We start from the raw sequence: 17539 nt of genomic DNA, 5'->3' as shown, positions 1-17539 counted from the left end.
AGTATATCCACACAACATAATATTATTGAGGCATAAAATAATAATACAAATATATGATACAACATGGATAAACCTTAAGAACTTTATGCTAAGTGAAAGAAGTCAGTCACAAAAGACTACATGCTGTGTGACTCCATTCATATGCAATATCCAGAACAGGGAAATCTAGAGAGACAAAAGGTAGATTAGAAGGTAGATTAGTGGTTGCTGGCTGGGCGCGGTGGCTCACGCCTGTAATCCCAGCACTTTGGGAGGCCGAGACGGGTGGATCACGAGGTTAGGAGATCGAGACCATCCTGGCTAACACGGTGAAACCCCATCTCTACTAAAATATAAAAAAAATTAGCCAGGCATGGTGGCGGATGCCTGTAGTCCCAGCTACTCGGGAGGCTGAGGCTGGAGAATGGCGTGAACCCGGGAGGCGGAGCTTGCAGTGAGCCAAGGTTGCGCCACTACACTTCCACGTGGGCGACAGAGTGAGACTGTCTCAAAAAAGACAAACAAACAAAAACGAAGAAAGTAGTTTAGTGGTTGCTTAGAGCTGAGGGAGATGGGAGGTAGGGGCTAATAGCCAAAGGACATAGAGTTTCTTTTTAAGGGAATGAAAATGCTCTAAAACTGATGATGGTGATGGTTGCACACATCTGAAAATATACTAAAAACCATTCAATTGTATACTTTAAATGGGTAAATTGTGTGTTATGTGAATTATATCTTAATAAAGCTGGTTTTAAAAAATCAATTGGAATGGACACACAGTGTTCCCAAGCAATGATTACTCATTCTTAAATATGAAAAAAATGGTCAAAAAAAATCTAAACATAAATCAAAGGAACAACATGATACATATTTTAAATTGACCTAGTTATTATTCTCAGAAAATTTTGAGAATGTATTTATCCATGAAACAAGTACAGGATATTAAGAAGCAGAAACAATTCAAGAGATGACTTGGAAGGTGAGGTAAAATAAGTCTACCAAAAACAATCACAGAAACAGGATAAAAAAGAAGGAGGGGGTAGAAATGGCATAGAGAAGCAATCCAGCAGGTTCAACCTCCTGATAGACATCCCAGAAAGAGAGAATTAAGAAAAGGAAGAAAAAGAGAGTGATCAAATAAGAAGAGAAAATAATATCCAAGAGCTGAAAGTCTTCAGATTGAAAGAGGCCGACAAGTGCTCAGGGCAATAAATGATGAAAGGTCCTTACCTAGATGTTTGATGTGAAACTGGAACACTGAAGATAAAGAAAATAGTTACAAACTTTCATAAAGTTAAAAAAAATTTTAAGGCCTCATACACAAAGGAACAGATAGACTTCTTAGCAGCACACTGGATGGTAGAAGATGATGGAGCAATGTTTTTTGTGTTAGGCCATTCTTGCATTGTTATAGAGAAATACCTGAGACTGGATAATTTGGCTCATGGTTCTGCAGGCTTTACAAGAAGCATAGTGCCGACATCTGCTTGGCTTCTGGGGAGGCCTAAGGAAGATTACAATCGTGGTGGAAGTTGAAGGGGTAGCAGGTACATCACATGGCAAAAACAGGAGCAAGAGAGCAAAGCGGGAGGTACCACACATATTTAAACAACCAGATTCCACAAAAACTCACTCACTATAGTAAGGTCAGCACCAAGACGGTGGTGCTAAGCCATTCATGAGAAATCTGCCCCCATAATCCAGTCATCTCCCACCAGACCCCACCTCCAACATTGGGGATTACATTTCAGCAAGAGATTTGGAAGGGGACACACATCCAAACTATATCACCTTCCACAATCATAGCAAATCATTCTCAGCCTTTAGATATATTAAGTAAATATGAGTAAAAGATAAACCATGTAATGGCAACTTGATTTGTCAAGCTTGGGTTGCCTAACACCCAACTTCCTTCCTAATAAAATCCTAATATTTTTATAGATCTTTACCACTCCCTCTTTATACATAGCCTTGGTGGAAGAAAATTCCTGGTTGCTACTTCCCACTGCCCCCTCACCATTACTAAAGCTGAGAGGCAAATTCTTCCTCTTTCTGCCACATGGTATATGCTACAGTATGGGACCATGATGTGGGTTCAACCAAAATAACTCCTCTCCATTGAACCATGAATACAAAGACTAAACAAACTTCTGGAACTCCTTCTCTTCACAGTAATGCCAGCAATAGTAGAGCAGTGGTATCATGGTCTCAGAAAGCTTCTCTTTTCAGGAATTTGATGATATGTGCATATAAGTAAAATGAGGAGAAAACCAAAAAGAAAAACCATATATTAGATTATATAATACAATATATTAGACTAGATTATATACAATAATCTAGAATAATTTATATCCTAATGTTTATAATACATATCTTACATTTATATATCCAGTAATTTACATATATAATTTATTCCAGAATAATTTTCTAATAATAATTTATATTTTAGTATAAATCCACTGTTTCTTTTTCTTTCCTGAAGAAAGAGTAGATCTAATATAGAATATAAATTATACAAGAAGAAATCAGCTGACATTGGAAAATCAGAGAAACCATATAATTTGGAAGTTGGAAAGATTTAATGGCATAATAAAGTAAATGGAGGGTGGAAAAAGAAATCATACTTGAAGTTTAAACAAGAAATATTCTCCATTGAAGGACACAGTGGTTAGGATATTTAATCCACAAAGAAGGAAATGTAATCTTAGTCTATTACTAGGCTTAGAGTATACAACATTTACCTAGTCATAATAATAAAAAATATTTTATTGATTGTAAAATCCTAATATTGACTTGTAGAGAAATCATGGCAGCTTCTATCATATTAACAAAAGAATATGATTCATCTTGTCAACGTAAAAATAAAGATATTCTCAACAGAGATAAAGAAGTAAAAAGGAGTAAGAAGAGAGAGGATTGGCTATCTATGGGATACTTTATTTGGAAGTATTAGGGTGCTTCTCTTACCAAATGAGGGTTCATAAGCTATTTTCTCTGCTTGGTGAAACAAGAAATGGAGGTTTAGGTTGTTTAAAATCACAGAGTTTGTAGGTGAAGTTCAGAACATTGAGATAAAATACATTGAAAGAATTTCTGGAATTCAAGGAAGATGAAATAGATGTAATTTTTCCAATTCCTCTCACTAAGTACAACTAAAACTCCAAAAATTTTATATATATAAAAAATAAGATGACTCTACTACGGAAAAAGAAGACAGATTGGCTAGGGATCACAGGACGGGAGGAATAACACGTTGGAGACCTCTCCAGGTGTTCTTTTTGCCTCATATACTTCAGACTTGGAGATAAAAAAGCCAGAAATTCCATAATGCCAATAGAAGCAGACAAGAAGAGCCCCCAAAAATGCCTACTCTCTCAGAGGACAGGAAGGGGGCAAATATCAAGAGAGACAACTTTTAGACAATGGCCATCCTACTCGGGCTACCACCACAGAAAACCCGTGGCCCAAACCCATCATACCAGTAGAGGCACATTGGGGAGCCTCATTCATCCTTAGAAGTTTGTAAGAAGAGTGTCAACACCTCTGCCATTTCAGAGTAAGAGAAGGACACATAATGAACCAAACCTTTTTCCCACCCCCTGGTTACAACTACCCAACCCCTTCCCAACCAAACTGTCAGTGGATACCACATAGAAAGTCTGGATTTTCCCCACCTGACAGAAATGAGGTACTCCCTCCTTACTGGTTTAAATTGGGTGGTTTAAAATAACAGAAATGTATTCTCTGACAGTTCTGGAGGCTAGAACTTTAAAATCAAGGTTTCATCAGAGCCACACTCTCTGAAGGCTTAGGGAGAAGATCCTTCCTTGCCTGCTCCTAGCTTCTGGTGGTTGCTGGCAATCCTTAGCTTGTAGATGCATCACTTCCATCTCTGCATCACACCACATTTTGTGTGCCTTCACATCATCTTCCCTCTGTGCGCATCTCTGTATCCAAACTTTTCTCTTCTTATGAGGACACCAGTCATTGGCTTAGGGCCAACCCTATGACTCATTATAACTTGATTACATCTACAAAGATCCTATTTCTAAGTGTGGTCACATTCTAAGCTTCTGAGTGGGCATGAGTTTTGAGGGAACACTATTCAACCCAGTGCAGACAACTAAAATAAAATGTTTAAATAAGACCCAGAGTCTTATATTATGAAAATTTTCCAAGTTTCCATGGAAAACTACTCCCATACCAAGAACCAAGAAGTCTCAAACTAAATGACAAAAGGCAAGCAATAGATGCCAACACAAAGATGACATAAAAGTTAGAATTACAAGACAAAGATTTGTAAGCAGCCACAATAAAAATAACTTAATGAGCAACTAGAAATATGCTTGAAACGAATTTTTTTTAAAAATAGAAAACCTCAGCAAAGAAATAAAAAGTCTCAGTAGAGACTAGAAGATATAAATAAGAACCAAATAAAAATGTTAGAGCTGAAAAATACAATAACTGAAATTAAAAGCTCTTTACATGGGCTGAACAACAAAATGGAGGAAGTGAGGAAATAACCCATTAACTAGAATACAGAACAATAGAAATTACCTAATTTGAACAACAGAAAGAGAAACTGGGAGAAAAAAACTAAAGGAAACAGAGCCCCTGGGGATTTGTGGGACCATAAGAGATCTAACATTCATGTCATCAGAGTTGCAGAAGGAAAGAAGAAAAAACGTGGGGCTAAAAAAGCATTAGCAAAAATAACTGCTGAAAACTTTCAAAACTGACCAAGAGACACAAACCTAAAGAAACTGAGAGAACCCAAACAGGATAAACAAGAATATCCACACCAAAGCACACCACAAGCTTCTAAAAACTAAAAATTATAAACAAAGAAAAAATATTGAAAGCAGTCAGCAAAAAGCAAAAGACATCTTACCTATAAAGGGAAAATAATCCATGCTAATGACAGCAAATTTCACATCAGACACTTTGGAGGTTATAACGAAGTGGCACAATATTTTCACCTGCTGAAAGAAATCAACTATCAACCCAAAATCCTGTATTTATATCCTTCAGAAATGAGCTGGAGATCAAAATGTACTCAGAGGAAGAGAGAATTTGTCATCAGAAGATCAATCCAAAAACAATGAAAATGAAATGATAAAAGAAGAAATCTTGGAACATGAGGAAGGAAGAAAGAATATAGTAAGCAAAAAACATAGGGAAATACAATATACTTTTCTTCTCTTGTTACATTTTTTAATTTATGTTTGACAGTTGAGACAAAATTATAACACTATCTGATGTGGTTAAGGCAATTACATTACAAGCAGAGACGTAAAGAGAAGTAAAGGAAAGTTAGATTTCAATATCTTACTTGCACTAGTAAAATGATGACACCAGCAGTTTGCCACAAGTTATGTTTATATAATGTAATATCCAAAACAACTACTTTTTTTGAATACATAAAAAGAAATGCATTCAAAAACATTATACATAAGTCAAAATGGAATACTAAAAAATAACCCATTGGAAGGCAGGGAAAAGAAAGAAAAACAAAAAAAAAGAGAGAAAGAGACAGAGAAAATAAAATGACATAATTAAAACTTAATACATCAGTAATTACATGAAAGGTAAATGGTATAAATATGCCAATTAAAAGACAGAGTTTGCCACAGCGGATTAGAAAAACATGCACTTACTATATGCTCTCTAGAAGAAATTCAGTTCAAATGTAACAATTTAGGCTGGTTGAAAGTAAAATAATGAAAAAAATTATGCAAACCTTAATGAAAGGATAGCAAGATAAAGTAGACTTCGGAACAAAGAAAATTGCCAGAGATGGAGAAGGATTTTATGTAATAATAAAAGGGTCAATACAGCAAGAACACATAGTAATTTTAAATGTATATGCACCAAAAAGCAAAGTTACCAAATATGTGCAGAAAAACTGGTAGAACTGAAAACAAAAATAGGTAAATCTGTAATATAGTTGGAGACCTCAACAACCTTCTCTCAAAATTTGACAGAACAATTAGAGAAAAAAATCCAAGTGAGACTCCATCTCTAACAAAAAAAAAAAGAAATTACCAAAGATATGGAGCTCAACCACACAATCAACCAATAGGATCTAATCAACATTTATAGAACACTCCACTCCAAAACAGCAGAATATATATTCTTTTCTAGTGCCCATAGAGCATACACCAAGATAGATCATAGACTGGGCCATGAAACAAACCTAAACAAAATTTTAGAAGTTAAAATTATGTAAAGTTATTTTCTAAACACAATGGAATGAAAGTAGAAATTAATGACAGAAAGATTTTAGGAAAATCTCCAAACACTTGGAACTAAATAGCGTGCTCCATGGATCCAGGAGGAAATTTCAAGGAAAATCAAATGGCACATTGAAATGAATAAAATGAAAGCACAACAGGAGACTTCTCATTTCTGGCCAGCATGCAAAAAGCATGGAATTGCCACTCAATCCTAACAAGTAAAAAGCTGGAAAAATGGAAAAATGAACAATTCTTAGATTTGTAAGAGAAGTGAGGTCACAGGGCAAACTACTGGCCCCAAAATCAGGAGAGAGACACGTATAGAGAATTTTAACTTACCAAAGCAGAAACCCATGAGCAGAAACCTCCAAGGGAACCAGTGCCAGGGTGGGAAAACCTGAACTGTAATTAACAAATTGCTGGAAGCTCAATGTGGACAAGTCAGAGAGTTTGAAACTTCAGAGGGATTCAGTTATTGAGGGGCCCCCTACTTTTGTGAGTTTTACCTGCTAGAGCTCCACCAGTTTATCAAAGCAAATACCAGATTTTTAAAAATGCCCCCATGCTTACAGCAAGGGAGGGAAAAGTGCCATTTTGAAATATGCCAGAGCGTTGTACTCTTCTTAATAAAGTCTGCCCTCAGGAGAAACTATTTAACCAGAACCTAAACTGCTGGGGTTTCATCAGTGCCTAACTAACTTGGAGGAAGTAAAATTACCAACTCCAGCTGGTTCTAGTCTTCCTGTGGAACAAAGGAAATACACAATTCCAGCCCCCTCCAGCCATATGGTCACACCTAAAGAGGGGAGTGGAACTGAACAGCACTTACGAAGTTCACAGTAAAGAGGTACAGGCTCACTAAAAACTGAGGCCTAATCATAGGTAATTACATTACTTAAGGCCTATTTATAGCAGTTCCCTTGACCCAATACATCATGTCCAGCTGTCAGTTAAAAAATTACAAAACATACTAAAAGGCAAAACACAGTTTGGAGAGATTGAAAAAGCACTAGAACAAGACTCAGATATTGGAAGAAATGTTGGAATTATTAGATGAGGAATTTTAAAACAACTGTGATTAATATGCTAAGTGCTCTAATAGACAAAGTAGAAAGCTACACGAATAGATGGGAAATGTAAGCAGAGAGATGGAAATTCTAGCAAAAAGCCAAAAGGAAATGCTTGACATCAAAACTACTGTAGCAGAAATGAAGAATGCCTTGCCTTTGATGGGCTTATTAGTAGACTGAACACAGCTTAAGAAAGAATCTGTGTGCTTAAAGATGTCTCAGTAAAAACCTCTAAAACTAAAAAACAAAGGGGAAAATAAAACATTTTAAAAATCTGGAATATTTGAGAACTGTGAGAAAACTACAAAAGGCATAACATATGCTTAATGGGAATACCAGAAGGAGAATAAATATTCGAAAAAATAATGATTGAGAATTTTCCCCAAATTAATGTCAGGCATCAAACCCAGATGCAAAAAGCTCAGAGAACACCATGAAGGATAAATTCCAGACAAACTACACCTAGGCATATTATTTCCAAACTACAGAAAATCAATGACTAAAAAAAAATCCTGAAAGAAGCCCCAAGGAGTGGGTGGTGGCCCTTGCATACACAGGAGCAAAGATCATAATTATATCCTACCACTTCTGCTAAGAAACTATGCAAGCAAGAATAGAGTGGAGTGAAATATTGAAAGTGGTGAGAGTGTGAAAATCAGCCTAGAAGTCTGTATCCTGCAAAATTATCCTTAATGTGAGAGAGAAATAAAGACTTACTCATACAAACAGAAATTGAGGGTATTTGTTGCCAGTAAACCTGACTTGCAAAAAACGTTAAAATAAGTTATTTAAGGAGAAGGAAAATAATATGGGTCAGAAACTCATATCTATAGGAAGAAAAGAAGAGCATTAATGAAGAAATTAGTGAAAGTAAAATAAAAACTTATTTTTCTTATTCTTAATTGATCTACATATATATATATGCTTATGTTTGCTTAGGTACAAGTAAAATGAATGACAGCAATGATACAAGGGATTGGCAGGAGGCACTAGGATTTTTTGTTATTATAAGTTACTCACACTACTTGTGAAGTAGTATAGTGTTATTTGAAAATAGACTTGGGTTGAGCGCTTCTTGGAGAATCGCTCGGGTTCGCTCCACGCCGTCGCAGCCACTGCTGTGGTCGCCAGTCCACCAAGAGGCTGCGATATTGGTTGCCCGGGGTGTGAGCAGAATTCAACGTGTACCGCTGCCATGAAAATGGAAAGGCCTTTGTCCGTGTTTGGGGACTGCAGCACTGGGGGAGGCGATCTGCTCCCAGAAGGTTATGGCTGCAGCTTTGATTGACAATATTGTAAAAAGTTCTCTTGGTCCAGTTGGCTTGGTTAAAATGTTGGTGGATGATATTGGTGATGTATCCATTACTAACAATGGTGCACCATCTTGAAGTTACTGGAGGTAGAACATTCTGCAGCTAAAGTTCTTTGTGAGCTGGCTGATCTGCAAGACAAAGAAGTTGGAGATGTAACTACCTCCGTGATTATTATTGCAGGAAAACTCCTAAAAAATGAAGATGAATTAGTCAAACAGAAAATTCATCCCACGTCGTTTATTAGTGGCTACAGACTTGCTGGCAAGGAAGCAGTTCGTTATATCAATGAAAACCTAATTGTTAACACAGATGAAGTGGGAAGAGATTGCCTGATTAATGCTGCCAAGACATCCATGTCTTCTTCCAAAATCATTGGAATAAATGGTGATTTCTTTGCTAACATGGTAGTAGATGCTGTACTTGCTATTAAATACACAGACATAAGAGGCAAGCCATGCTCTCCAGTCAATTCTGCTAATATTTTGAAAGCCCATGGGAAAAGCCCATGGGAAAAGAGAGTATGCTTATTAGTGGCTATGCACTTAACTGTGTGGTGGGATCCCAGGGCATACCCAAGAGAATTGTAAATGCAAAAATTGCTTGCCTTGACTTTGGCCTGCAAAAAACAAAAATGAAGCTTGGTATACAGGTGGTCATTACAGACCCTGAAAAACTGGACCAAATTAGACAGAGAGAATCAAATATTACCAAGGAGAGAATTCAGAAGATCCTGGTAACTGGTGCCAGCATTATTCTAACCACTGGTGGAATTGATGATATGTGTCTGAAGTATTTTGTGGAGGCTGGTGCTATGGCAGTTAGAAGAGTTTTTAAAAGGGACCTTAAATGCATTCCGAAAGCTTCTGGAGTAACTATTCTGTCAACTCTGGCCAATTTGGAAGGTGAATAAACTTTTGAAGCTGCAATGTTGGGGCAGGCAGAAGAAGTGGTATAGCAGAGAATTTGTGATGATGAGCTGATCTTAATCAAAAACACTAAGGCTCGTACATCTGCATCGATTATCTTACGTGGGACAAATGATTACATGTGGAATGAGATGGAGCATTCTTTACATGATGCTTTTTGTGTAGTGAAGATAGTTTTGGTGTCAAAATCTGTGGTTCCAGGTGGGGGTGCTGTAGAAGTAGCCCTTTCTATATACCTTGAAAACCATGCAACCAGCATGGGGTCTCGGGAACAGACTGCTATTGCAGAGTTTGCAAGATCACTTTTTGTATTCCTAACACACTGGCAGTTAATGCTGCCCAGGAATCCACAGATCTGGTTGCAAAGTTAAGAGCTTTTCATAATGAGGCTCAGGTTAACCCAGAACGTAAAAATCTAAAATGGATTGGTCTTGATTTGAGCGATGGTAAACCTCGAGACAACAAACAAGCACGGGTGATTGAACCAACCATAAAGTTAAGAGTTTGAAATTTACATGCCCCATTCCAAGATGGCCAAATAGGAACACCTCCGGTCTGCAGCTCCCAGCATGATCAACACAGAAGATGGGTGATTTTTGCATTTCCAACTGAGCCTCCACTGGTGACACTTAGGCAAACAGGGTCTGGAGTGGACCTCCAGCAAACACCAACAGACCTCCAGCTGAGGGACCGGACTGTTAGAAGGAAAACTAACAAACAGGAATAGCATCAACATCAACAAAAAGGACATCCACACCAAAACCCCATCTGTAGGTCACCAATATCAAAGACCAAAGGTAGATAACACCACAAAGATGGGGAGAAACCAGAGCAGAAAAGGTGAAAATTCTAAAAACCAGAGCACCTCTTCTCCTCCAAAGGATCACAGCTCCTTGCCAGCAATGGAACAAAGCTGGATGGAGAATGACTTTGACGAGTTGACAGAAGTAGGTTTCAGAAGGTCAGTAATAACAAACTTCTCCGAGCTAAAGGAGGATGTTCGAACCCATAGCAAGGAAGCTAAAAACCTTGAAAAAATGTTAGACGAATGGCTAACTAGAATAAACAGTATAGAGAAGACCTTAAATGACCTGATGGAGGTGAAAACCATGGCACAAGAACTACGTGACGTATGCACAAGCTTCAGTAGCCAATTCAATCAAGCGGAAGAAAGGGTATCAGTGATTGAAGAAAAAATTTATGAAATAAATCGAGAAGTTTAGAGGAAAAAGAAAAGAACAAAGCCTCCCAGAAATGTGGGACTATGTGAAAAGACCAAATCTACATTTGATTGGTGTACCTAAAAGTGATGGGGAGAATAAAACCAAGATGGAAAACACTCTTCATGATATTATCCAGGAGAACTTCCCAATCTACCAGGGCAGGCCAACATTCAAATTCAGGAAATACAGAGAACACCACAAAGATATTCCTCGAGAAGAGCAACCCCAAGACACATAATTGTCAGATTCACCAAAGTTGAAATGAAGGAAAAAATGTTAAGGGCAGCCAGAGAGAAAGGTCGGGTTATCCACAAAGGGAGGCCCATCAGACTAACAGCAGACCTCTGGGCAGAAACTCTACAAGCCAGAAGAGAGTGGGGGCCAATATTCAACATTCTTAAAGAAAAGAATTTTCAATCCAGAATTTCATATACAGTCAAACTAAGCTTCATAAGTGAAGGAGAAATAAAATCCTTTACAGACAAACAAATGCTGAGAGATTTTATCACCACCAGGCCTGCCTTACAAGAGCTCCTGAAGGAAGCACTAAACATGGAAAGGAACAACAAGTACCAACCACTGCAAAAACATGCCAAATTGTAAAGACCATGGAGGCTATGAAGAAACTGCATCAATTAATGGGCAAAATAACCAGCTAACATCATAATGACAGGATCAAATTCACACATAACAATATTAATCTTAAATGTAAATGGGCTAAATGTCCCAATTAAAAGACATATACTGGAAAATTGGATAAAGAGTCAAGACCAATCAGTGTGCTGTATTCAGGAGACCCATATCACATGCAAAGACACACATAGGCTCAAAATAAAGGGATGGAGGAAGATCTACCAAGCAAATGGAAAGCAAAAAAAAGCAGGGATTGCAATCCTAGTCTCTGATAAAACAGACTTTAAACCAACAAAGATAAAAAGAGACACAGAAGGCCATTGCATAATGGTAAAGGAATCAGTTCAACAAGAAGAGCTAACTATCCTAAATATATATGCACCCAATACAGGAGCACCCAGATTCATAAAGCAAGTCCTTAGAGACCTACAAAGAGACTTAGACTCCCATACAATAATAATGGGAGACTTTAACACCCCACTGTCAATATTAGGCAGATCAACGAGACAGAAAGTTACAAGGATATCCAGGACTTGAACTCAGCTCTGCAAGCCGACCTAAAAGACATCTACAGAACTCTCCACCCCAAATCAACAGAATATACATTCTTCTTCAGTACCACATAGCACTGATCCCAAAATTGACCACATAGTTGGAAGTAAAGCATTCCTCAGCAAATGTAAAAGAAGAGAAATCACAACAAACTATCTCTAAGACCACAGTGCAATCAAATTAGAACTCAGGATTAAGAAACTCACTCAAAACCACACAACTACATGGAAACTGAACAAACTGCTCCTGAATGACTACTGGGTATGTAACGAAATTAAGGCAGAAATAAATATGTTCTTTGAAGCCAGTGAGAACAAAGACACAACACACCAGAATCTCTGGGACACATTTAAAGCAGTGCATAGAGGGAAATTTATAGCACTAAATGCTATAAGGAGAAAGCAGGAAAGATCTAAAATTAAGACCCTAACATCACAATTAAAAGAACTAGAGAAGCAAACACATTCAAAAGCTAGTAGAAGGCAAGAAATAACTAAGATCAGAGCAGAACTGAAGGAGACAGAGACACAAAAAAAACCTTCAAAAAATCAATGAAACCAGGAGCTGGTTTTTTGAAAAGATCAACAAAATTGATAGACTGCTAGCAGAGCTAATAAAGAGGAAAAGAGAGAAGAATCAAATGGATGCAATAGAAAATAATAAAGGGGATATCACCACCGATCCCACAGAAATACAAACTACCATCAGAGAATACTATAAACACCTCTAGCAAATAAACTAGAAAATCTAGAAGAAATGGATAAATTCCTGGACACATACACCCTCCCAAGACTAAACCAGGAAGAAGTTGAATCTCTGAATCGACCAATAACAGGCTCTGGAATTGAGGCAATAATTAATAACCTACCAACCAAAAAAAGTCCAGGACCAGATGGATTCACAGCCGAATTCTACCAGAAGTACAAAGAGGAGCTGGTACCATTCCTTCTGAAACTATTCCTATGAATAGAAAAACAGGGACTCCTCCCTAACTCATTTTATGAGGCCAGCATCATCCTGATACCAAAGCCTGGCAGAGACAACAAAAAAAGAGAACTTTAGACCAATATCCCTGATGAACATTGATTCGAAAATCCTCAGTAAGATACTGGCAAACCGAATCCAGCAGCACATCAAAAACCTTACCCACCACGATCAAGTTGGCTTCATCCCTGGGATGCAAGGCTGGTTCAACATATGCAAATCAATAAATGCAACCATAACACATAAACAGAACCAATGACATCACATAAACAGAACCAATGACAAAAACCACATGATTATCTCAATAGATGTAGAAAAGGCCTTCAATAAAATTCAACAGCCATTCATGCTAAAAACTCTCAATAAAGTAGGTATTGATGGAATGTATCTCAAAATAATAAGAGCTATTTATGACAAACCCACAGCCAATATCATACTGAATGGGCAAAAACTGGAAGCATTCCCTTTGAAAACTGGCACAAGACAGAGATGCCCTCTCTCACCACTCCTACTCATCATAGTGTTGGAAGTTCTGGCCAGGACAATCAGACAAGAGAAAGAAATAAAGGGTATTCAATTAGGAAAAAAGAAAGTCAAATTGTACCTGTTTGCAGATGACGTGATTGTATATCTAGAAAACCCCATCATCTCAGCCCAAAATCTCCTTAAGCTGATAAGCAACTTCAGCAAAGTCTCAGGACACAAAATCAATGTGCAAAAATCACAACCATTCCTATACACCAATAATCGACAAACAGTCAAATCATGAGTGAACTCTCATTCACAATTGCTACACAGAGAATAAAATACCTAGGAATCCAACTGACAAGGGATGTGAAGGACCTCTTCAAGGAGAACTATAAACCACTGCTCAACAAAATAAAAGAGGACACAAACAAATGGAAGAACATTCCATGCTGATGGATAGGAAGAATCAATATCATGAAAATGGCCATACTGCCCAAAGTAATTTATAGATTCAGTGCCATCCCCATCAAGCTACCAATGACTTTCTTCACAGAATTGGAAAAAACTACTTTAAAGTTCATATGGAACCAAAAAAGAGCCTGCATTGCCAAGACAATCCTAAGCAAAAAGAACAAAGCTGGAGGCATCATGCTACCTGACTTCAAACTATACTACAAGGCTACAGTAACCAAAACAGCATGGTACTGGTACCAAAAAAGATATAGACACCGATGGAACAGAACAGAGGCATCAGAAATAACACTACACATCTATAACCATTTGATCTTTAACAGACCTGACAAAAACAAGAAATGGGAAAAGGATTCCATGTTTAATAAATGGTGCTGGGAAAATTGGCTAGCCATATGTAAAAAGCTGAAACTGGATCCCTTCCTTACACCTTATACAAAAATTAATTCAAGAGGGATTAAAGACTTAAATGTTAGACCTAAAACCATAAAAACCCTAGAAGAAAACCTAGGCAATACCATTCAGGGCATAGGCATGGGCAAGGACTTCATGTCTAAAACACCAAAAGCAATGGCAACGAAGACAAAATAGACAAATGGGATCTAATTAAACTAAAGAACTTCTGCACAGCAAAAGAAATTACCATCAGAGTGAGCAGACAACCTACAGAATGGGAGAAAATTTTTACAATCTACCCATCTGACAAAGGGCTAATATCCAGAATCGAGAAAGAACTTAAACAAATTTTCAAGAAAAAAAGCCCCATCAAAAAGTGGGCAAAGGATATGAACAGACACTTCTCAAAAGAAGACATTTATGCAGCCAATAGACACATGAAAAAATGTTCATCGTCACTGTTCATTAGAGAAATGCAAATCAAAACACCAATAACAGACAAACAGAGAGCCAAATCATGAGTGAACTCCCATTCACAATTGCTGCAAAGAGAATAAAATACTTAGGAATCTAACTTGCCATCTGACACCAGTTAGAATGGCGATCATTAAAAATTCAGGAAGCAACAGATGCTGGAGAGGATGTGGAGAAATAGGAATGCTTTTGCACTGTTGTTGGCAGTGTAAATTAGTTCAACCATTGTGGAAGACAGTGTGGTGATCCTTCAAAGATCTAGCACTAGAAATACCATTTGACCCAGTGATCCCATTACTGGGTGTATACCCAAAGGATTATAAATCATGCTACTATAAAGACACATGCACACGTATGTTTATTGCAACACTATTCACAATAGCAAAGACTTGGAACAAACCCAAATGTCCATCAATGATAGACTGGATTAAGAAAATGTGGCACATATACACCATGGAATACAATGTAGCCATGAAAAAGGATGAGTTCATGTCCTTTGCAGGGACATGGATGCAGCTGGAAACCATCATTCTAAGCAAACTATCACAAGGACAGAAAACCAAACAACGCATGTTTTTACTTATAGATGGGAATTGAGCAATGAGAATACTTGGACACAGGGAGGGGAACATCACACACTGGGGCCTGTCATGGGGTGGGGGGCTTGGGGAGGGATAGCATTAGGAGAAATACCCAATGTAAATGATGAGTTAATGGGTGCAGCAAACATGGCACATGTATACCTATGTAACAAACCTGCACGTTGTGCACATGTACCCTAGAACTTAAAGTGTACTAAAAATAAATAAATAAATTTGAAATTTGCAATGGAAGCTGCAATTACCATTCTTCGAATTGATGATCGTATTAAATTACCTACAGAAAGTAAAGATGATAAATATGGAGGTTATGAACATGCTGTTCACTGTGGAGACCTTAATGATTGATCTGATGTCTCTTTTATTTATAACAATGTTAAATACAATTGTCTTGTACCTTGAGTTAAGTATTATACATTAAAGTACAACAAGGTGAAAAAAAAAATAAAGAAAAAGAAAAAGAAAATAGCCTAGGGTTAGTTGTAAATGTATGTTTCAAACTCTAGAGCAATCACTTAAAAATGTGTTTTAAAAAGGATAATTGATGTGCTAAGAAAGGAGATAAAATGGAATGATGCAAAATGCCCAGTTAAAATTACAAAAGCAGAAAAGAGTAGAAGGAAAAATATGAACAAAGAACAAGGGCAATAAATAGAAGAAAACAGTAATAAACACTGTAGATGTTAATCCAACTATAGCAAAATTACTTTGAATGAGTGATGTAAATGTACAAATTAACAGATGGAGATCAGTGAATCAAAGACAAGACCAAAATATATGTTGTCTACAAGAAATCCACTTTAAATATGAAGAGACATATGGATTAAGAGTAAATATTAATAAGTAGAGAAGGATATACCATGCTAACACTAAGCAAAAGAAAGCAAAACTATCTCTATTCATTTCAGACAAAACAAACTTCATACAAGCATATTTATTAGGAATAAATAGAAACATGACATAATTATAAAGGAGTCAATTCTCCAACATTATATAGCAATCTTTAATGTGTATGAGCCTAACAACAGAGTGTCTAAATATATGAGGCAAAAACCTATGAAACTACAAAAAAAAATAGATGAATCCACTATTACAGTTGGAAACTTCAACACCCTTCTATTGGAAATGAACAGATTCAGCAGGCATAAAATCAGTAAGGATATAGTTGAACTAAAAATACCATTGATCAACTGTATATAATTAACACCTTTAGATAACTTAATGCAACAACAGCAGAGTACACATTCTTCTCAAGTTCGCATGGAACCTTCACCAAGATATACCACATCCTGGGCCATAAAACACACCTTAACAAATTTAAGAGAATTAGGAATCCTATAATGTCAGCTCTCAGACCAAAATGGAATTAAACTAAAAACAAATAACACAAAGATAGCTGGGAAATCTCAAAACTTGTAGATTAAACAACACATTTCTAAATAACACATGAGTTGGAAATAAAATCTCATTAGAAATTTAAAAATATTTTTTAAAAGATCAATATTAAAACAAAAGTTATTCTAATTGTGGAATGGAGCAAATGCAGTTATTAGATGAAAATTGATGGCATCTAATGCATATATTAGCAAAGAAGAAAGATCTGAAATCAGTAATCTAAGGATATACCTTAGGAAACTAGAAAAAAAGAGCAAATTAAATTCAAAGTAAGCAGGAAAACAAATTAAAATTAGAGCAGAAATCAATAAAATTGAAAACAGAATATCAATAGAGAAAATAAATAAAACCAAAGCTTGTCTTTGGAAAAGATCAATAAAATTAATATGCCTCTAGTCAGGCTATCTAAGGGGGAAAAAGGATGACACAAATTACTAATATCAGAAATGAAGAAAGATATTAAAAGAATAATAAGGAAATACTAGGAAAAAGTCTATGCCCACAAATCTGATAATCTAGATAAAACAGACCAATTACTTGAAAGACACTATCTGCCAAAATGCACACAAGAAGAAATACAATCTAAATAGTCTTGTATCAAATAAATTGAATCAATAATTAATAATCTTCCCAAAGAGAAAGCACTAGGCCAAGATACATTCACAGGTGAATTCTAAAAAACATTTAAAGAAGAAATTATACCAATTATCTACACTCTGTTTCAGAAGATAAAAGCAAAAGGAAAGTTTTCTAACACATTCTATGAGGCCAGAATTACCTTATACCAAAACCAGACAAAGATATTACAAGAAAAGAGAAT

The 17539-nt window shown here is 36.7% G+C and overlaps 1 pseudogene; it reads left to right on the top strand.

Annotated features, from left to right (window-relative positions):
* Positions 1 to 8486: 8486 nt before the first annotated feature.
* Positions 8487 to 15687, top strand: LOC100438268 (T-complex protein 1 subunit alpha-like; annotated as a pseudogene).
* Positions 15688 to 17539: the final 1852 nt, after the last annotated feature.

The sequence above is a fragment of the Pongo abelii genome, chromosome 6 (genome assembly GCF_028885655.2).
Source record: "Pongo abelii isolate AG06213 chromosome 6, NHGRI_mPonAbe1-v2.0_pri, whole genome shotgun sequence".
Taxonomy (NCBI): domain Eukaryota; kingdom Metazoa; phylum Chordata; class Mammalia; order Primates; family Hominidae; genus Pongo; species Pongo abelii.
The sequence above is the reverse complement of the archived record's forward strand: the minus strand, read 5'-3'. Positions and strand labels throughout refer to the sequence as shown.